General features: G+C 44.2%; 1 long non-coding RNA gene across 1 annotated transcript; it reads right to left on the reverse strand.

Annotated features, from left to right (window-relative positions):
- Positions 1-1,866: 1,866 nt before the first annotated feature.
- On the reverse strand, positions 1,867-19,700 carry LOC118152796 (uncharacterized). Its single transcript, XR_004741639.3, has 4 exons — positions 19,369-19,700; positions 10,170-10,310; positions 8,324-8,511; positions 1,867-7,433 (listed from the first exon to the last, which is right to left on the reverse strand). It is a non-coding gene; the product is annotated as an uncharacterized LOC118152796 (long non-coding RNA).
- Between the last annotated feature and the right edge of the window lie 3,475 nt (positions 19,701-23,175).

A 23,175-nucleotide genomic window follows, 5' to 3' on the forward strand; every position in this document is an offset into this window, starting at 1 on the left:
TCTTTCTCCATAGGCCCCACTTATGCAGAGGAGACACTCAATTTATTCCTGCTCTGTGGATGAATGTGTGAGTGCAGAGAACCCTCACACCTCTGCTTGCTTCTTCCTTCTTTCTGTTTTTTGCCTTTTATTTCTCCCAACATGTCTGTCCTTAGAAACCTCTCATAAATTCCAGCCTAATTTGTTTATGAGGATTTGAGCAATGATGTTGATGTTACTTTTGCAGGATTGCTTACATTTTAAGAAAAGATTGTTGGGAGACAAGAAATTTTAGTCTAATGGGTGGGTGCCATGGCTCATGCCTGTAATTCTAGCATTTTGGTAAGCCAAGGAGGGCAGATCACATGAAGTCAGGAGTTTGAGACCAGCCTGGCCAACATGACAAAACCCCATCTCTACTAAAAATACAAAAATTAGCCAGGCATGGTGGCGCATGCATGTAATCCTAGTTATTCAGGAGGCTGAGGCATGAGAATCACCCGAACCTGGGAGGCTGAGTTTTTAGTGAGCTGAGATCTCACCATTGCACTCCAGTGTGGGCGACAGAGCAAGACCCTGTCTCAACAACAACAAAAAGCAATTTTAGTCTTAATGGTGGGCAGAGGAGAAGAAAAGACCTAAGAATACAGAATTCAGGGACACTCTCCTTTTTGTGGATTCCTTTGTTTTCTGAATGGGCTCTATTATGAAGTGAGGACAGAAGCACATGACAATAAAAAAAGTAGAATAAAATCTAGGAGGATAGGTAGAGATTCCTTTTTTAAAAAGCTAGAAACATTTAAAAAGAAAAAATATTGATAGGTTTGACTACCCCCCAAAATAAGAACTATCTACATGAGAAAATATACCTTAAATTTGATAAATACCAGGAAAAAGTTGATAATCTTATAAGTATAGAAGATTATTAATTAGCAAATCCTTACAATTTGATTTGAGACAGCTAATATCTCAGAAGAAAAATGGGCAAAGGCTAATGATAGGCAATTTATGGAAGAGAAAATACAAATGGCCAGAATCTATGAAAAGATGTGGAGCCTCATCCCAGTCAGGGAAACAGAAGGGAAATTAGCCAGATGTCAGTTTCTACCTATCCAATGTCCAAAATTTAAAACAATTCAGAGCATCCAGAATGGGGAGGTTTGGTGAAATGAGCATGTTATCCATTGCCAGTGGGGGTATAGATTTCTGTATTTACCAAAGTACTTTGGAAGCATCTATAAAATAAATGTTTATATACATATATATATATATTTTTTTTTTCTTTTTTTTTTTTTTGAGACGGAGTTTCGCTCTTGTTACCCAGGCAGGAGTGCAATGGTGCAATATCGGCTCACCGCAACCTCGCCTCCTGGGTTCAGGCAATTCTCCTGCCTCAGCCTCCTGAGTAGCTGGGATTACAGGCACGCGCCACCATGCCCAGCTAATTTTTTGTATTTTTAGTAGAGACGGGGTTTGTTGACCATGATGGTCTCGATCTCTTGACCTCGTGATCCACCCGCCTCGGCCTCCCAAAGTGTTGGGATTACGGGTTTGAGCCACCGCGCCTGGCCTAAATGTTTACATTTTTTGACTGAACCACTAATCCTCTTTCTAGGAATCCAAGTTATAGCTGACAAAATAAAAGCACCAGGACCTAAGACTGTAGGTATAAAGATTATTTCAGCATTGTTTAAAGTGGGGGGTAGGGTGGGTGGGGGGAAATACTGAATATCTCATCATGAGGAAACATATTAATTCTGTGGCATATTATGAAGCTTAAAAAAAAAATGCCCTGGATCTATATACAGTGGAGAGGACCATGATATATGTTATATTGTGTACTAGAATACCATTTTCATGAACAAGTGATAGAGAAAGAGAGAACACTCCTTCCGTATGTGTTTATATTTCTATGTGTTTATGAACCCATACAGAAGGGTGTGAAGTTTACATACCAAAACCATTAGCATTGTCACCTCGGGAGGATGGGATTACAGTGGGGAAGGCTGGCCTGCTCTTAACATTGTGAGGCAGGTGGTGGACCCAAGGCAAGAAGTCAAATGGAAACTTGGGCCCTGTGTCCCCTGCTTTTTACTCTAGTCCCTTGTGCACCTGAGGAAACCTTATGCACACAATTGTTGGCACCCTGCTCTGCTTACCCCAGTTCATCCACTCCACACAAATGCTCCTGGGGTCTAGGGGTGCACTCATCCTGGGCCAGCCTGCCATGGGGAGGACAGGCTCAGGAGGAGGCCCACTTTGGTCTTGGAAGAGGGCTTGAGGCCAGGTGGATAGAGACTTCTAGCATCCTGGGCACCTGGAATGTGGTCTAGAAGGAGAGTCGCTGATTCCAGATGGGCATGCCTTCCTAGCCCTGAAGACTCCTGTTCCATGGGTAAGGCTTGAGTTTCTAATGCAGAGGGTTCAGGGCAGGGGCCCCAGATGCCCAGGTATAAGTGCAGTTCAGGAGAGTGGGGAAGAAATTTAAGATTCTTCTTTAATACTCTTTGGGTTTTTCTAAATTATTTGACTCATTACAATAAACATTCAGAAATTTAAAAAATCATTTAAAACTATTCTTTTTTGTTTTTTGAGATGGCATTTTGCTCTTTTTGCCAGACTGGAGTGCAGTGGTGTGATCTTGACTCACTACAACCTCTGTCTCCCGGGTTCAAGCTATTCTCCTGCCTCAGCCTTCCCAGTATCTGGGATTACAGATGTCACCACCATGCCCAGCTAACTTTTGTATTTTTTTTAGTAGTGACGGGGTTTCATTGTGTCAGCCAGGCTGGTCTCAAACTCCTAACCTCGGGTAATCTACCTGCTTTGGCCTCTCAATGAGCTGGGATTACAGACATGAGCCACAGTGCCCAGCCTTTTTTTTTTTTTTTTTTTTTTGAGATGGAGTCTTGCTGTGTTGCTCAGGCTGGAGTGCAGTGGCACAATCTCAGCTCACTGCAACCTCTACCTCCTGGGTCTCCTGCCTTAGCCTCCTGAGTAGCTGGGATAACAGGCATGAACTACTACAGATTTTCTGTATTTTTTAGTAGAGATAGGGTTTTACCGTGTTGGCCAGGCTGGTCTCAAATTCCTGACCTCAAGTGATCCACCTACCTCAACTTCCCAAAGTACTGGGATTATAGGCATGAGCCACTATGTCCAGCCAAAACCATTTTATTAAACATTTAAAAACAAAAATCAAAATTCTAATACAGAAAAATAATCCCAAATAAAATTAATCTCTAAGAGGGAAATGTCAGGCACCATGGCAAGCATGTAGGTAGGATCAAGAGCTGAGAGCGGGCATCACTTCCTTATATCTGATTGAATGATTCCAACTACATGACAAACCAGAGAAGACAAAGCCATAGAGATCAGGGGTTGCCAGGAGTTAGTGGGGAGGAATGAGCACATGAAGCACAGGAGATTTTTGGGGTGGTGACATTATTCTGGATGGTACTATAATGGCAGATACATGACATTATGCATTTGTCAAAACCCATAAAACTTTACTTAATATATACAATGTAAAAAGAGAAAAGGTCATTTAGAAGGTTGTGGGATCTCAGGAAGGAATGCAGATATAATAAGAGAGCCTTACTGTGTTAAAATGTATGGAACAACCTCACTGAAGAGGGTGGGAGAAAAGGTGCTGACTTAAGTGCTGTTGGAAATGAGTAGCATATGGAAGACTAAAGGCAAAAGGAACTGCACGTAAGCACTGGACTCTAACTGTTAACATTCTTTCCCACAGTGTTACAAGTTAACAATTCGGATTGTTGCTCTACCTATACTGGAATGAACATGAAATAAATGGATAGTGGATGGTAGGAGCCAGATTTCACACTGTTGGAATGGGAATTTACAGATAATCAAGAGAAAGAAACTAGAATGATCCATGTAGTAACAGATTATAGTTGGAACCATCAGTAAAAACTCATGTTTAGCTTAATATAGAGATGGTTATGTATAGAAATATTTTACATATGTAAAACTGTGTATGTATGTGTGTTTGTATATATATGTATTTGCATGCACATGTGTGTGTATGCATATATATAGGTTAGTATACGAACAAATATTTCTTTTTTGTGTCAGCTGACAGGGCCTAAAGAAACCAACCAACCAACGAAACAATAAAAAGACACCCTCGTAGCAAGGAGTACACCTAGCACCCAGAGCTTGGTTTCTAGCACCATTCTCACCTAAAACGACCCAGAGTTCCTTGGAGAAATAGGACTGGGTGAAAAATATACAAAATGAGCCTGAGGCAAACTGTAGTGCCAGAAAGTAAGGAAGTGTTCTCTCCCCTCCCCCAGATTGACGGGACTATGTCAAAGGGACACAGGAGCCACTGGAAAGAGTTCCTGATGGCCAAAGCCAGAACAATTAGAGCCATAAAATAGAGTAGCATTGAATTGTAATGCAAAACAATATCCACAAGTCTATACTAATGTAATTAAATAAATGGGACTGGTCAACAGATCTCTCATATACAAGAATTCCAGATATGAATTTATGTAGATAACTTCGCCCTCAAGCAGGTGGGGCATAGCTCTCCATTCCTTAAGTGTCCACTGTGCATAGTGACTTCCCTATGGAGAAAGGGGAAAACAGTAACTTCACAGTGGAGCAATCTGACCAGCAGTGCCTCAGCGAGGCGATCAAGGTCAGCATCAATAGTCAGAGGTCACGTCGATGGTGTGGAAGCTTGGCATGATATGCGCAGAATAGTGCTTCACTTCTATGCTCTTTCTCCCAAAAGCCCATAACCTACTCCAATCATAAGAAAATCATCAGACAAACCCAGTCAAGGAATGCTCTACAAGATTCCTGAGCAGTATTCCTCAAAACTGCCAAAGTCATCAAACACAATGCTCTGGGAGAGTCTGAAAAACTATCACAGGCAAGGGGAGCTGAAGGAGATAAGAATTCTTAATGTAATGCAGTGCGCAGAAAGGAAAAAATATGTAACAGAAAGCTACGGTACAAGTTTAGGAAATCTGAACAAAGCATGGACCTCAGTTGATAATAACATATCAATACTGTTTCATTAATTGCTGGCAAGTGTACCATCTTAATGTGAGATGTTAATAATAGAAGAAAATGGGTATCAGGGGCTGGGTGCAGTGGTTCACGCCTGTAATCCCAGCACTTTGGGAGGCTGAGGCGGGTGGATTAAAAGGTCAGGAGTTCGAGACCAGCCTAGCCAACATAGTGAAACCCTGTCTCTATTAAAAATATAAAAATTAGCCGGGCATGGTGGTGGCGTGCCTGCAGTCCCAGCTACTCGGGAGGCTGAGGCAGGAGAATCTCTTGAACCCAGGAGGCGGAGGTTGTGATGAGCCGAGATTGTGCCACTGCACTCCAGCCTGGGCGACAGAGTGAGAGTCTGTGCCACACCCCTGCCCCCAAAAAAATATGGGTGTCAGGGTACATGGGAACTGTATGAATTTCTCTGCGAAATTTTCTGTAGCTCTAAGACTGTTATGAAACACGAAGTATATATTTTTTAAAGACACTTGTAAAATTACAATCATGATTTGTTATCCCTGGTTTTGTTCAAGAGAAATGTAGTTATGAGCTTATGTGTGCATGCACACCAGAAAGACATTATTAGTACCAGGACACTGGAGCCTGGGGCCCTTCCAGAGTCAGGCAGACAGGTCATTCTGTGGCTTCTGGAGGCTGCACACAAAGATGGAGTTCCTGGAACATGAATGACCTCAAAAATAATTTCTGGGGACATCTCTTTAGACTTTCAGCCTTGGCTGGGCATGATGGCTCCTGCATGTAATCCCAGCACTTTGGGAGGCCGAGGCAGGAAGGTCGCTTGAGCCTAGGAGTTTGCAATCAGCCTGGGCAACACACCACGATCCTGCCTCTGAAGTAAATTAAAGAAAAAAGTCCTCCAATCTTCTGTAATGGACTTCTTTGCTTCCAAGAGACAGAGAATTTCCTGACAAGGCTCACCCAAGCTTCCATCTCAAAGTGGATATTTTCTAGTAAGAAGTGGGCTGCTCCATATTCGGGTACAGAAAGTTACCTAGAAATGTGCAAAGCTCCAGTCCATGCTTGCTATTTCAGAGCTTGCCTTTGTATGCTAAATAATTCCATTGGCTTAAGGTAATTTTGTTTTCGGTCTTCCAGGGGGAAACTGTTGGTAATTTACTTTTACAGTTTTCTGTTATCATTATCTAATAATTCTGGACTTTCTACCCTAAGGAAGGAGAAAAAAAGAGTGGGATTTTTTTTTCTTTTTTAAAAAATTACTCCTCCCCAAAGGTGGCGTAGGTGTCAGAAGCCGGCCTGGGAGTGCTCTGAAGGGCACCATAGTGAGGATTAACTGGACGGAGAGGTGGAGGGAGGGGTGTGTGGCAGAGCTGGCCCTGAGTACAGAGATACTAATTATTCGTTACACAGATGGCCAGATGAAGTCAGGGTAGAACCTCCTGACTACTCTTCAGCCCTTCCCAAAGGCAGTTTTTGAAGGGATTGTGCTTGTTTGCCTTTAGAATGGAGCTGAAACTTCTTGAGTATTTTGAAGGACTCATCCCAGCCTGGTGTTGCAAATCCCTTTCCTTGGAGAGATTTAAACAGAAAGCCTGGAAAGTCTGTTTCTCCCACACATTGCACTAATGGTTGAATTCTGTGTCTGGGGAAAAGCAAAAGGTGTGTCCATTTCCATTCTCATTGGAAGGGTTGTCCTAAAACCTTGACCATGAGGGAGGGACGGAGGTGAAATTCTGAGAGGGGCTCTGCTTAACCCTGGTGAATTACACACAAGGTGTTCTCAAGTGCAAGACTGCTTGCTCTGTGCAGCATCTGCCCACTCCATCTTAAGATTCCCTGCCACCCCATCCTATTCCATCCCATCATGCTTGGGCAGTTTTTAAAGCTCAAGGTGCTTCTTGGCAGCCTTTATCACCACCACAATGAAACGTGAGCGAATGAAGCCTAACTCTCAACTCCCAAGTGCAGCTGTGTGGCTGAATGCTGCTTTCTCACCTTTCACTGAAGGCTTGCCCTGCTAACCTACTGGGTATATACCACACATTTGATATTCACGTTAGTTCCCCTCTGTTTCCTGTTTCCTTAACACATTTTCTCTCTAAGTTCAAGTGAGTGGCAGGTTGATCACACCTATCATCTTGCAGAGTGGTCGGGATGTGGGCCAGGATCTGGAGAGGATGGTGTGGAGAGAGAGGTCTCTAGATTGGCAAGTGGGTGGCAGGCAGACCTGGACAGACAACCAGGAAGGAAGGAGTTCGTGGCAAGGGCTTTTCTTTTCTTTCTCACTCACCTGCCTTTTCCCAAGTGCTAACATGTTTTCTGTTACACTGAGAGTTGAGCAAAGTTGTGGTTTCTCCTAATTCCTGTGATTTCCAGACAGGACTCTCCTTCTAGCAGGCTGAGTGATCTCCTCTCATGAGGCTCTTGGATTGAATTCATTCCTGTTTTTAAAAAAAGAAAGAAAAGAAAAGAAAGGAAAAATAAAACTTGTGGAAAAAAATGTGAGTGTGGAGTGATGCTCTTCTGGGCAAATGCTGTGTTTCCAGGTGGAGTTTTAAGTGAAAGAGAGAGTGAGCAAGGACAGTTTCCCCTTCTGCTTCCCGTCTCCTCCCTTCACCTCCCCTCCTCTCCTCTTCTCCCTTCCTCCTCTTTTCCATTCTTCCCTCCTTTCCTCCCTGTCCCTCTGTTCTCTCCCCCTCTCTTCCTCTCACTCTCACCTTTTCATTTGAAAGAACTGGATGTTTGCCCATCCAGACCAAGCTGGCTTTGGGAGGAAAAGCTTAGGGAGGAAGCAATGTGAGGAGACTGGAAATAGAATCAGGACTTTCTTTAGTTTCCAGCTCTTAAATTGGGAAAGGAGGAAGCCCTTCCTGCTCCTGGCCAGGGGCTGGGGATATAAGGGGTGCCACTCATGCTTCTGGCTTGTGGGTACCGGGACTAGAGTTGTCTGAGCTGCCCACGCCACTTGGCAGCTGGCCCAAACCCAAGACCCCATCTGCAGGCACCCAGGCTGCACTGCCAGGGATTAGGTGGAACATATGCACATAAGATGCTTATGGCTTTTTCCAGACACAAGACCACTTTCTAGTCTGAGAAGCAGCTTGGAGGGAACAGGGCAATTAGGTAGTCTCATGCTAGGAGAGTCAGAAAGCTCGGTGCCCAGCAGAACTTGGACTCATTTATTTCTCTCTCTTCCACTGATGCTTTCTCTCTTCTCATCTTTTTTTCTCTTTCCCCACTTTTTCTTTTCTCTTTTTCCCCACCTGCTTCCTGATCACTGTTTTCCTTCTTCACTCTTCCTAAACTTTTCCTGTTCTTTTCTTTTGCTCACCTATTTTTTGCTTTCTTCTCATTCCTTCTTTTTCTCTTTTGCCTGCTTTCTTCACTACGCTCCTTCTGCATCTTCATGTTTATTCCCATTTTTTTCTTGACTCATCTGTCAGCTGAAACGGATTCCAATTCCCAAGGAGGGAAAGACGCAAGCTGTGTAATTGAACATCAATGTGTGCCTTCATATTACTGCAGAGAGGCAAGGGTGTTACAACAGAGAAGGGATCGCTGCTGCCATTGATTGAGAACTATGACTAATTCCCACAGCAGCCCACCAAGTAGCATGATGGTTTCTGTTTTACAGGTTGAGAGGCCCAGCCTCAGACGCCAAACTCAGTCTTGCACAAGGTCACCCTGAATGCTCAAAGGTGGAATTGAATACACTTCTGTTTAATTCTGATGTTTCCCTTGCTTTTTATTCAGCCTTAGGATGGTGGGTACGGAGGTGGTGAATGGGAAAGTAGGTGGGGAAGTGTTTCTGGTTCGAGTCAGATGTCTACAGCGATGGTTCTCCGACTTGGGCATGTGCTAGATTTCCCAGAGTTTGCCACACAGGTCTGGCGCGGGACCTGAGAGTGTGCATTTCTGACAAAATCCTGGGCAAGGCTCATGCTGTTGGCCTGGTATTGACCACAGAGTTAGATGTCAGGTCAGATCTCAACCTCAGGTGGCAGGGAACATTTTCTAGAACTCAGCATACGAGCAGGGTGGGTGTCTATGGAAACACTTTGTTAAACTCTGTCTCATTGCACAAAGGACTTGAGACTGCCTTGTAAAACTATCATTAGAAAAAAAAAAGGAGGAAATCAAGTGAAGGAAAATGAAGAAACCAGTTAGTATAAATTGTTGGACTCCGATAAGGATCATTCTCCCTCTTTGTTGGCAGAGTTATGTGGACTTCCATTTGCTCATTGACTGGGTGCTGTTTCATTCTAGGAAGCAGACTCTTACATTTAATCCCTTGAAAAAAATTCTCCTTTTCCCAAACTGTCTTGCAGAGAATGTCTTCTTCTTACTTAAAGAATTTGCATTGGGTGCGGTGGCTCATGCCTATAATCCCAGCACTTTGGGAGGCCGAGGCAGCTTGATCCCTTGAAGTGAGGAGTTCAAGGTCAGCCTGGCCAATATGGTGAAACCCCATCTCCACTACAAATATCAAAATTAGCTGGGTGTGGTGGTGCGTGCCTGTAATCCCAGCTACTCAGGAAGCTGAGGTTGGAGAATTGCATGAACCCACGAGGTGGAGGTTGCAGTGAGCCAAGATCACACCACTGCACTCCAGCCAGTAGGTTCATGGAGGCACAAAAGAATAAGACTTAATTGGACAAAGAGGAGGAAAAAAGAATTGAGAATACTTTGAGGAGTTTTATCATAATTCAGATATAAGTATAACTTTATATAAACAAAAACCCCAACTATTTAATGTACATACAGCTGTGATATAGTTTAAAAAAAGTAAATTTGTAATCAGGAAGCTTGGATTGAGTTGCAGATTTCCCACTACTTTTGACCACTTTGAATCTTGGTTTCTGCAACAATAAAATAGAGATTTCTAGCATCTATCTGTTTCAACCGGGCCTCAGTCAGAAAAACAGGAACCAATATTTAAAGCAAATGGGCACTTATTACTGGGAATTAGGTACTTAAAAACCACAGGAGAGATTGGGAGAACAGAAGGCGAGAGCAGTAGCACTGCTTTCCCGTTTGCCTGTGTAGCTGTGTAGCTGCGAAGCTGTGAGCGTCAGGAAGTCGCTCCTTCCACCCAGAGGTCAAGAAACAGCTTCCTGGGGCAAGAGGCTGGCAGGGCACAGTCGGGTCTGCTGGCCCCAGCAAAGGCTCATGTTTACCTGTGGTGGTCTGTCATTGGGTACTGCTCCTGCTGGAGGAAGGATGACTTCATTTGGCTTCTGCCTTCCAGATCTCACACAAGGGCATTGAACTGGCAGAAATGACAGTGGATCCTTGCTGGCAAGGTGGTTGCTTCTAGCCTTGAGAATTCAAGAAAGAGCTTAGAAAAAGCAGGTGGAGGCGAGGGCAAGAACCCACAATGTTCAGCCCGCTGACTAAAAGGGTAATTGAAAGCTGACAGTTGCAGCCAGGTGTGGTGGCTCACACCTTTAAGTCCAGCACTTTGGGAGGCTGAGGCAGACAGATTGCCTGAGGTCAGGAGTTCAAGACCAGCCTGCCCAACATGGTGAAACCCCGTCTCTACTAAAAATACAAAAATTAGCCAGGCATGGTGGCGAGCGCCTTTAATCCCAGCTACTAGGGAGCCTGAGGTAGGAGAATCACTTGAACTAGGGAGGCAAGGTTGCAGTGAGTTGAGATGGCACCACTGAACTCCAACCTGGGTAGTGGAGCAAGACTTCAACTCTAAAACGAAAAAAAAGAAAAAGAAAAAGGAAAGTTGAGAGTTGCATCCTATTAGTGGGTTGCGAAAGCAATATTAGAGGGGTATGGCCATCATTTTTAACAAATCAAATGGAATAAAATAGAAAGTAACACGGTGTTTCACATACAGTAAGGGTACGTGTCATCATCGTGTGAGACTTTATTTTGATGCCTTAAGTTTGAGTGTCTCTGTGTGTGACACACTGTATCATTATGTCTAAAGGTCAAAAAGGGATGAAAACCGTCGAATAAAGAATCCATTAGACTGAAATCACTTGTGCATGTTGTCATTTGTAAAGTGCAAAGCAAATATTATGAATTACTGGCACATGTGCCTTTCCCGAGCCCCATACTCCATTTTCCAACCTCAATACTGCACGTCCGTGGTACAAGATACCACCTGACTGCCTTGGTACACCCATTCAGGTTTCTCCCACACTCACTGGTGCCCACAAAGTAAAACCACCAGGGACGGAAAAGGGAGATTAGAATGTCAAACAAACAAACAAACAAACAAACAGATTATGGTGTTTGATTCCTTTTAGACCCAGCCTAACTTTTCTGGCTAAAGGCATACTTAGCAAACATGGCAAATGGCTGCTGGAATGTGGCTGGGGAAATAAAGAAGCTGAGTGGTATGTGAACTATCTTTATAAAGATAAACTGTACCCCTTACTCATAATAACAGCGTCTATTTCCAGACTAAGCCATATCCCCATTCAGATGCAGGTTTCCTGGGCTTGCCTGTTACCAACATCTGGGGATTCCAGGATACTATTCCAGAGTCAGATTCACACTTCCCAAAAGCAGGCTTTGAAATTTTATTAACTGGAAAATCATGGCTGTCTCTTTCTCATAGACCACATTATTTTGTGGATTCTCATATCTTTGGGAATGGGTTGAATTTCATTTTGCTGGAGGATAAATGAAATCTCAAACTGGGTACAAATTTAATCATTTTATTTTATTTTATTCTGGTTTAGAAATTTTTCCTTATCTGTCTTTCCCTGGACTCTCTCCTTTTTTTAAATTGCTTGTAAGAGGCAGTCTGTGATAGAATAACTAGTTTTTCCTGGCATGGCTAGTAAATAATAACAAAAGCACCATTCACTGATGACAATTTGCTGATTGTCCTCTGAGCTCCTCGGGAGGTGGTGAATGGTGTGACTCCTCTCTGTAGCAAAGGTTATAACAAGGTGGTAAGACCCAGGTCAGCACCAACTAGGAATTCAAAACCAATTTGTGTGGATTCTGTTGAGAACAGCATTTTTTACCTCCTACCTACTCAAGTGACTGCCAGACCGAGGCTGCATTTATCAAAGTGGACCTGGGCTTTTCTACGCTGGAATTTCTCCCCAGGCGATGAGAACGACTCTTCTTGCCACGCAGGAGCTCTGGAGAACCATTAGGAAGGGGCGTGTGGAGGGCTGTGGGCTGGTAGGAATGGGATGACCGAGGCGGAGAGATATGAGATGCGTATAGATTGGGAACATCAAGAAAAGGAAATTCAGGAAGAGTAATGAGAGATGCCGAAGAACTGCTAAATGCTGTGGGGCTTGAATATGAACCAAGAGGGAGATTTAGTCTCAGAACGTCCTGTGCGCTCGTGGTGTTAGAGGTTGTCGGGGAATGGATTTAAGGCTTGTGGGGACTAGAGAAAAATGGTGCTAAGTGTAGAGCACCCCAAAGAGTGATTTTTTGAAATGAGAGTAAAAAGGCTCCCATGTACTGAGCACTGAGGGCATTTCAGAGACTATGGCAGGTGCTTACATCTCCTTTTCCTCTTCCCTTCCCTTTCCTTCTTCCCTCTCTTCCCCCTCCCTCCTACCCCATTCTCTCCTTTTTCTTCCCTTCCCTCCCTTTCTCCCCTCCCTATCTCCCCTTTCCTTCCTTCTCTCCTTCCTTCCTTCTTTCCTTCCTTCCTTCCTTCCCTTTTCTTCTAATCTCAATTTATTTCTCCTAACAATCTTATGATTATTCTTACTTTAAAGATGAAAATTTAAGGTTCCAAGAAATTAAATAGCTCTCCCAAGTTTATACAACTAAATGAAAAAGGAATATTCAAGATGAGCTCTGTTTAAGTCCCAAATTCATGTTCTTTCCAAAACATTACCCCTCTTTCAGAGAATGAAATAAATGTCTGTAGAAACCCAGGAACTGTTCCAAGCTATATTGCATGGTGAGAACACTTATAATTATCTTCATATATTCTGTCGTGCCCAGAATTTCCATATATTTGATTTCTACATGGTTTGTTATCTGCTTTTAGAAGAGAATTTTGTGGAATTGTCTTTCCCTGCTCTGCAGACGTGAGAAGGAAATACTGTGATCCTAAGGGCAGTTTTTGGAACAGAAATTCCTTTGCCACCAAAAGTTATCGTTGTGAATTCCAGCCAGTACTGTAGTCCAACAGTGGTAGTTTAGTTTCTTTGGGCTTCCTGTAGGTGTATGCTGCTCGATTTAGTCTGGTGCTCACCAGGACCAGCTCCATAATTTGCAGGTTCCAGTGCAAAATAAAAATGTGGGACCCTTTGTTAGAAAAGTTATTAAGGGTTTCAAAATGACAAAGCACAGCACATTTGCACAGGACATCCACCTATGAAGCTGACTCTGGGGCTAACCCATAGTAATTTGGTCCAACTAAGATAATTCACTGAATACCTGCTTTCCTTTACCTCTTACACCACGGTTACTAAGATAAATACATCTGGTCGGGTGGAGGTAGGATTCTGTTAAAAAGCAACTTGACAACAGCAGCTATCGTAAACTCACTTGTTCTTTCATTCATGAAGTTATTCATTCAAAAGGCATTTATTGACCTCATGCTGTAGGCCCAGCCCTGTGCTAGGTGCTGAGGACTCCACTCTCAAGCATGACCTTGCCCTTCTCAAACAGCAGCCACAAGCCCTGGAGACAGAGCAGCTTAGACATTGGATGTGGAAATAAATGGCCACTTGATCTCTCTACCTGGAAGTCTTTTCCCTGAGAAAACTCTTGCTGGTTCCCTAGGGCCCCATTCATTGAAGCCTTATTGGGTTCTTCGGCGGCAAGCAACAGAAGCTGATTCTGCTCACTTAGGTGGAAAAAGGTATTTATCGGAAAGATATGAGAGAGCTCCCAGAATTTGGTGGAAATGGGGAAAACAGGACTGTGGGAGGGACAGAAACTCAGGAAGGTTTGGGCAATCTAGGTCAAAGGAAAAATAGCCCTTTCAGAATGCCACTGTAGGAATGAATCAATTTTGGCTTTACAAACATTTATTTAAAAAACTCAGATAGATGGCCGAGAATTGAGTGACATGTACTCATCAGCTCATGGCGCCCTGCTCTTCAGGGTCTGGGCAAAGCCTTGTCTTATTTTATGCTATATTTTTCCTTAAATTTCAGTTTCCTCTTCCCCATAGGCAACCACTTTAAATGTGCTTGATTTATGTCCTTGAATGATACATATGTATGCCTGTAATACAGGTATGTGTAGATGTAATACATATATATAATGTGTATTTATGTATATATATGTATATAAAACACAAAGTGTCTTCAATATGTGTGTGTTTAAATATACATAGACTTTGCACTATAGATATTGTTTTAATTCTTACGTTTTTGCTCAGTGAAATTGTTCCTAAAGCCCTCTCCGTGTTGCTGTGTATTTGCTTGGTTCAATGGTTCTTATTTTTTATTATTTATTTATTTTTTTTTTTAGAAACGGTGTCTCCCTATGTCGCACAGGCTGGAGTGCAGTGGCTATTCACAGGCGCCATCCCACTACTGATCAGCAAGGGAGTTTTGACCTGCTCAGTTTCCCACCTGGGCCGGTTCACCCCTCCTTAGGCAACCTGGTGGTCCCCAGCTCCCGGGAGGTCACCATATTGATGCCAAATTTAGCGCGGACACCCGATCGGCATAGCGCACTACAGCCCAGAACTCCTGGGCTCAAGTGTTCCTCCCACCGCAGCCTCCGAGTAGCTGGGACTACAGGCATGCGACACTAAGCTCGGCGGTTCGATGGTTCTAAGCTGCCACATCCTGCAAAACAGAATTATCACTTGTATGTTTTTGGCCCATTTTCCTGGAGAAGGTCACCTTGCTCTGTCTCCAGTTCCCATTACACAGCCCGAGCTCCATTTATCAGGTACCGCCTGTGTCACCCCGTGCAAGGTACTTAGCCTCTCTGTGTGCAGTACATTTTATATTAGATCACAAATGTAGAGTACTGAATATACCCCATAAGGGGTAGTTATTGTTACTATTATTGTTGACAGGTGATACATTGCTTACACAAGTAGAAATTGTTTAAAAAGTGGAGTTGACTTTCCTGCTGTCATTATCTTGAGAAGGTCAATACTGCTGGTTTTCTTACCACTCAAGGGAAGGGAGAGTCCTGGTGTACCTATTCCCGGAAAATAATAAGAGCTTTGGGCATTGAGCCTCCCTAGGACTACTGGATTGCTCCTTTTCCCCTCAAATGTAAAATGGTGGTGGGGGGGAGAAGTTAATTAAGGTGACACAGCAAAAGATGCCCAGGTGGGTTAAATCATCATGGGATGTCAGAAAAATGCTTGTTTTGGTGGAATTATTTATTTTCTCCATGGAAAATATATTTTTGTGGAGAACCAGAATTTTGGAACCAATTTGAAAAACTCTACAGCATAAGGCAGTCAACTTATTTAAAAAGCTACATTTGTGGCCGGGCGCAGTGACTCATGCCTGTAATCCCAGCATTTTGGGAGGCTGAGGTGGATGGCTCACCTGAGGTCAGGAGTTCAAGGTCAGCCTGACCAACATGATGAAACCCTGTCTCTACTAAAAATACAAAAAATCAGCCAGGCATTGTGGCACATGCCTGTAATCCCAGCTACTTGGAAGGTTGAGGCAGGAGAATCGCTTGAACCCGGAAATTGGGGTGAGCTGAGATTGTGCCATTGCACTCCAGCCTGGGCAACAATAGTGAAACTCAGTCTCAAAAAAAAAAAAAAGCTACATTCATTATAAAATATACACATATTCATATATACAAACATACATACATGTGTGTATCTAGTAATGTGGTAGGGCGCAGTGTTCATGTTTTGCCCTATGGAATTACCACACTTTAATAAAATTAGCCTAGAGAAGGACGTCCCCCCCCCCCCCGTTGGTTAATAACTTCACGTAGTTGGTTGAAGGGCTCTTCAATTCCTCTTCAATTTTGGTAGCACCCCTCCCTCGATCCCCACATGATGTAGCCTGAATTATCCTTTGGTGGCTTCCCGGAGGGTCCTTTTCGTCATTCTGAATTATTAAGGCAAATGTATTTGTAAAGAGCAAGCGGTGGTTATTGTGGGTGAAACTGGTTCCCTGTGAGGCCTCTGCCCAGCTCTGTAACAGCCTCAGCAGAAGTGGTCTGGGCCCAGCCTGTGTAATTGGGACCTCAACCATTACATCGTACTTTGGTGACTTCCTGCTGCCAGTGTCTGCATCGCTGTGCAGGAGGGCTTTCTCTGGACCTGGGGAAAGCCACTCTGTTCTCATGCAACACAGGTGAGAAGTGCCCTAGGGTGATCACCACTTAGGAGCCATCCTCTACCGAGGACTCTCAGGAGCTGACATAAACTCTGGCTCTGTTGACCCTCAGGTGGAATCACTTTGAGGCTTTGGACCATTTCCCAGAGTTCCCTCCCAGAGTCATACACAGGGGCAGCTACTTTGATAAGAAACCTTTATCGCTTTTCATTCTCTTCCTGCATCACCTCCCTATTCCCCAGCTGGTATTGCTGGCACCTCCCAAATGCCCCACTTGCACTTGAGTTCTTGCTTCAGGGTCTGCTTTTAAGGAGATCCAAACAAGATGCTGTTGTTAGCTTTGCCGTCCCTCTCAGCAGCCTGTCAAGTGAGGAGGCTGGGCTTCTGACAGCCAAACTTGTGTAACATGAGCCTGTCCTTCTGCCGGTTGATTGGGCCAGAGAGAGAGAGAGAGCTGAGTCCAGCTGGACCAATCAGAGTCCCTTCCTGGAACCTGGAAATTAGCAGGGATGGTGGAGGGCAGGGAGGGGGAAGAGAGAGAGAAAGAGATAGGAGAGAGAGAGAAGAGAGAAAAAAGGGAATAGAGAAGAAAAAGTGTGTGTGTGTGAGTGTGTGTGTGCATGTGTGTGTGTATGTGTATGTGCGAGAGAGAGAGAATGAGAAAGAGCAAGAGAGAAAAGAAAGAAAAGGGGAAAGAGAGATAGGCTGAATGAATCTTTCCCGAGGGAGGTGGAGGTAGGGGGTGGAGTCTGCGCATTGGAGCTATGAACACCTTCTGCCATATACTCTGGGGAGCTCAAGCGGTCTGCAGAGAGCAAAATAAAGCAGGTGTGCAGAGCAAAGCATAGGCAAGACACAGATACTACAAAAGGTTTTGGGAGACTTCCAGGTTGGGGTTCCAACCTTTTCAGAGGCCTAGCCCCATTTCTGCATTGACCATTGACATACCCATTCTCTTTAAAAAAAGTACCCACTTTGGGCTGACACTAGGATGAATTAGCTTTTTTTTAACTTGCAGGCAGAAAATCTATTACCATAATTTTTCCTTCAAAAGTAATTCTTTTTAAAAATAAATTGTGTTTTTAGGGCTGTTTCTAAATATGCTGGCTCTGGAACAAAGGTTTTTATTTTATATTTGTTCATCTGCTTCCCTAGGAGGCATACTGGCACAAGAAAGGTAATTTCTACTTTCTCCATAAGGAAAAGCTAGGGGCTTTCTTTTGAGGCATTGTCGTGTTCTCTGCTCTCCTGGGACCTGAAGGGGAAAGAAGCTGGATTCCTCACCTAGGTGTTGGCTGTGTGTGTGGAAGGGCATCCTGAGGGCCAGGAGGCTGCAGATGCCATCTGTGCATGAGGAACCCTGGGACCCACAGGTTGCGGCAGGGCACCTCTTGACCAGCACTTCCAAGGACCTGGCATGGATGGGAAAGGGAGGTTGGCCACCAGGCCCTGTGGCCTTGGGGATGCTGGCAAAGGCTACATGGCTGCACCTGTGGTTGGTGGGAGAACAGTTGTGAGGGGCTGCCAGGGTGGCAGGATATGCCAGAAGGGAGAATCTGCTCTTCGCAGTGGCTTTGGGCAGCAAAGAAATTGTGACCATTCAGAGCAGAAGACCATTCAGAACTCTTCCCCATTTCTCTGATGTGAGTAAGCCCTGGGGGTCCCACCTGTTCCAGGATGGTAGATCATGAATGTTGTCTAATATTAGCCATTCTTCTTATTCTTTTTTTTTTTTTTTTTTGACAGAGTCTTGCCCTGTTGCCCAGGCTAGAGTGCAATGGAGTGATCTCAGCTCACTGCAACCTCTGCTTCCCAGGTTCAAACGATTCTCCTGCCTCAGCTTCCCGAGTGGCTGAGATTACAGGCACCCACCACGCCTGGCTAATTTTTGTATTTTGAGTAGAGACAGGGTTTCACCATGTTGCAGGCTGGTCTCGAACTCCCGACTTTGTGATCCGCCTACCTCGGCCTCCCAAAGTGCTGGGATTACAGGCATGAGCCACTGCGCCGGCCTTTTTTTTTTTTTTTTTTTTGAGACAAGTCTCACTCTGTCACCCAGGCTGGAGTGCAGTGGCATGATGACGGCTCACTGCAACCTCTGCTTCCTGGGCTCAAGTGATTCTCCTGCCTCAGCCTCCTGAGTAGCTGGAACTACAGGTGCCTGCCACCATGCCCGGCTAATTTTTGTATTTTTAGTTGAGATGGGGTTTCACCATGTTAGTTAGGCTGGTCTTGAACTCCTGACCTCAAGCAATCTACCCGCCTTGGCCTCCCAAAGTACTGGAATTAGAGGTGTAAGCCACCACGCCTGGCCTAATATTAGCCATCCTAACCAACCTTGGCAAGTGGAGCTGGAACTGGGATTGAACTTAATTAAGAAAGTGGAATAAGACATTTGTTATGCTCCGGGTGTGGTGAAAGAATTCATCGCTATTCCATTCGTACATTTGGATCACTGTTCTGGCTGAGGGTGATCATTCTTTATGGAAGTATTTTGTCCTACAATTAAATCTCAGAGGTGATTGTTTCTTAGGGATGTTTTTAGGTGAAAATACGCAACCACTTCTGTAATTTATTACAAAGGAGAGAAAGAAGTGCAAGGAAAATAGAATTATCTAAGGAATGGTGCGTTGGTACTGGACCAGTGAGAGAGCAGGTTAAACAAGAGGATCTAGAAAAAGAGATCGGGGGACGCTGCCAAGCAGTTACAGAGCAGATGGAAAGACTAGAGAACAAGGGTGAGAAAATGAGGGGAAGCCAAGGGAAACTGGAGCCAAGGTGGTGCCCTAGGTTGAGGGGACTCTGCTGCCAGAAAATGAGCCCTTGGCCACCCTTGGCACCCCAGGAAGCTGCAGGCATTGCTGTAGGTGGAACACACATGGCACCATCCTTTGCTGCTGTGTCACTTGCTGTGGACTCAGTGTCCTGTTAGATTGGCCAGACACACCTTTTGTTCAGGGTTGGCCTCCAGGGCTGAGGAACAGCTAATATCTAGCTCTCCGACTACTATAACGGAAGGTGTGAGTCCCACCAAGACCAAGGCAGATTCTCCAATATGGCAAGGGGATTCAGACGCTGAGCAGTCCAAGACCCCCCACATAAAGCCATTATGATAGGCAAACGTCCACAATGAAAAACAGCTAGCACTTACACCCTGGTGGGCAAGCTGGCGGCATCCAAGTCCCCAGGGGTGTCTCCCAGGCTTCTTCTCACATGCATACTCTCTCTTCCTTCCCATGTCCATGTTCGTTGCTGCCATCCCACCTCTCTGCCGATACATCTGGCGTCTCAAGCTTGGTTGCCATCTCCCACGTCTCCTAGGAGGTTCAGACTGTTACATTCAACTCGCTCCTCCGCATGTCCTCTTTCATGTCCTTCAAACTAAACTGAACTCATTATCTGTAAGAAAGGCTACGTGTGGGGCAGTCGGATACCCTGGGTTTGAAGCCCAGCTGTGTAGCCTTGGAAAAGTTACAGACCTTCTGTGGCTTAGTCTTGTCATCTATAAAACGGAAATAGCCTCTATGTCACAGGATTGTTGAGGATTAAATGACTTCGTGCATGAAAAACACGTAGAATATTTGCTGGCACATAGTAAGCGCTCAGTAAGCTATTCCTCTCCACCAAATTGAGGCCTTGCCTTATTTCCTTTTCTCAGCTAACACTGCTTGATCACATGCACTAGAAACTTCGAAGTCACACTTGACCGCTTTCTTCCTTCTCTTGCTGTTATAACAGTTTCAAAGTCCGCTGACTCCGTGTCTCCAATGCTTCTCAGATCCTTCTCCTGTCCAACCCCACTGCCACTTCCTTGGTTTGGGCCACAATCCTCTTTTGTTTGGATAACAGAAACGGTCCCCTAACTGGTTTCTTAGCCTCCAGGTACTTCCAGTTTGTAGAGGGATGTAATTATTTCATGTGATAACATAACAGCTAATGTTTTTAAATCTCCACCGTATGCTAAAAAATCTAAGAGCTTTACGTGGATTCGTTCATTTAATTGTCACACCCACCTCCTGAATAGATTTTTTCATAATAATGTTTATTATCTCCCTTTGTAGATGGGCAAACCAAGGCACAGAATGCTTAAAGGACTTACTCAGGGCTGCACAGCAATAAATGATCCAGGTGGGATTGAGCCCAGGTTCCCAGAGCAGACATTCCTGTGCCTTACTGGATCTTGGTCCCTCTGCAGTGGGCTTCCAGGAGAGTTGGAATTTTATTTCAATTTATTCTAAACTAAAATTATAAAACAAATTGAACTTGATTAATTTAATTAAATTATTTTTCTTTCTTTTTCTTAGTTATTTATTTGTTTTTGAAACAGGATCTTGCTCTGTTGCCCAGGCCGGAGTGCAGGGATATGTTCCTGGCTCACTGCAGCCTCAACCTCCTGAGTAGCTGGGACTACAGGTGTGCGCCACCTCACCCAGATAACTTTTGTATTTTTTTTTTTTTTTTTTGAGACGGAGTTTCGCTCTTGGTACCCAGGCTGGAGTGCAATGGCGTGATCTCGGCTCACCGCAACCTCCGCCTCCTGGGTTCAGGCAATTCTCCTGCCTCAGCCTCCCGAGTAGCTGGGATTACAGGCATGCGCCACCATGCCCAGCTAATTTTTTGTATTTTTAGTAGAGACGGGGTTTCACCATGTTGACTAGGATGGTCTCGATCTCTCGACCTTGTGATCCACCCGTCTCGACTTCCCAAAGTGCTGGGATTACAGGCTTGAGCCACCGCGCCCGGCCAACTTTTGTATTTTTTGTTGAGACAGTGTCTCGCCATGTTGTTCAGGTTGGATTTGAACTCCTGGGCTCAAGTGAGCCACCTGCGTTGGCCTCTCAAAGTGCTCGGTGGGATTGCAGGCGTGAGCCACTGCACTGGCCAATTAATTTAAAATATGTAGATTAACACTGGCAGTTTCACTTGGTCTCTCTGTCAGATGATCATATCTGCATATGGCCCTGTGAGGGGAGAGGGCATTTGACAGTTTGAGAGACTGACTCGTGTTCACTGCCAATGACTTGTTACACCATGTAGCTCATGTGCTATAAGGAGGTCATGGGTGTGTGTATATAAATACGCATGTGTATAAATATACGCACACATATACATAGGTAGGATAGTATATAACTGACATCTAAGTAGAATCCTTGCACTTTTTATGAAATGGGAAGTAGATAGGACACATATATTTCAAGTAGAACTTTATTCAAGGCAAAGCTCTCAGAATTTGTCAGATCTGAAGGTGCAGATTTGACAGCAATTCCAAAATTTCGGAACTTTCCTGGTAAGCAGCTGTCAGGTGTAAGCTATGTTCTTGAAGATTAAGAACAACTTAATACGTCCCTTCTAAGTAAAGATGACATTTTAATAATGAATGAAAGAATAAATGATTTTCAAAAGAAAGTTATGTTGCAGTGAGAGCATGTTGAAAACAGATCTTTGAGATTATTTCCAATTCTTGGAATGCCCGCCCCTCTCCCCTCCTTCCCTCGCCTCCCTCCCACTCTTCCTCCCTTCCTCCCTTCCTTTACTCCTTCCTTCCTTTCAGCTAAAAATAATATTTATTAAATTTAGACCTTGTACCTGCATTCGTTAAAAATACAGAAAAAGAATTTTCTATTCTGCCCCCAATTTGCCAAATGAAAAAGTTCAGTGGGTTTTAAAGACAATTGTTAAAAGTATAAAGTATGTGTAAGGTGTCAGGAAGGGGTCCAGTTTCTGCTTTCTGCACATGGCTAGCCAGTTTTCCCAACACCATTTGTTAAACAGGGAATCCTTTCCCCATTGCTGGTTTTTGACAGGTTTATCAAAGATTGTATAGTTGTAGATATGTTGTGTTGCCTCCGGTGTCTCTGTTTTGTTCCATTGGTCTATATCTCTGTTTTGGTACCAGTACCATGCTGTTTTGATTACTGTAGCCTTGTAGAATAGTTTGAAATCCAGTAGTGTGATGCCCCCCGCTGTGTTCTTTTTGCTTAGAATTGACTTGGCTATGCGGGCTCTCTTTTGGTTCCATATGAAGTTCATGGTGGTTTTTTCCAGTTCTGTGAAGAAAGTCAATGGTAGCTTGATGGGGATAGCGTTGGTTCTGTAAATTACTTTGGGCAGACTATAAATCGTTCTACTATAAGGACACATGCACACTAATGTTCATTGCAGCACTGTTTACAACAGCAAAGACCTGGAATCAACCCAAATGCCCATTGATAATAGACTGGATTGGAAAAATGTGGCACATATACACCATGGAATATTATGCAGCAATCAGAAATGATGAGTTCGTGTCGTTTGTAGGGACATGGATGAATCTGGAGAACGTCATCCTCAGCAAACTGACACAAGAACAGAAAATGAAACACCGCATATTCTCACTCATAGGTGGGTGATGAAAAATGAGAACACATGGACACAGAAAGGGGAGTACTAAACACTGGGGTCTATTGGGGGGAAAAGGGGAGGGCCAGTGGGAGGGGGAGGTGGGGAGGGATAGCCTGGGGAGAAATGCCAAATGTGGGTGAAGGGGAGAAGAAAAGCAAAGCACACTGCCATGTGTGTACCTACGCAACTGTCTTGCATGCTCTGCTCATGTACCCCAAAACCTAAAATCCAATAAAAAAAAAAAGTATAAAGTATGGCTGGGCTCACACCTATAACCTCAGCACTTTGGGAGTAGCTGAGGTGGGTGGATCACGAGGTCAGGAGTTCGAGACCAGTCTGGCCAACATAGTGAAATTCTGTCTCTACTAAAAGTACAAAAAAATTAGCCGAGTGGGGTGGTATGCACCGGTAATTTCACCTACTCCGGAGGCTGAGGCAGGAGAATCGTTTGAACCCAGGAGGCAGAGGTTGCAGTGAGTCGAGATTGTGCCACTGCACTCCAGCCCAGGTGACAGTGTGACACTTCATATATATTTTTTAAAGTATAAAGTACAACAACTTCTGATTAATTTTTAAT

The sequence above is a fragment of the Callithrix jacchus genome, chromosome 4 (genome assembly GCF_049354715.1).
Source record: "Callithrix jacchus isolate 240 chromosome 4, calJac240_pri, whole genome shotgun sequence".
NCBI classification, from domain to species: domain Eukaryota; kingdom Metazoa; phylum Chordata; class Mammalia; order Primates; family Cebidae; genus Callithrix; species Callithrix jacchus.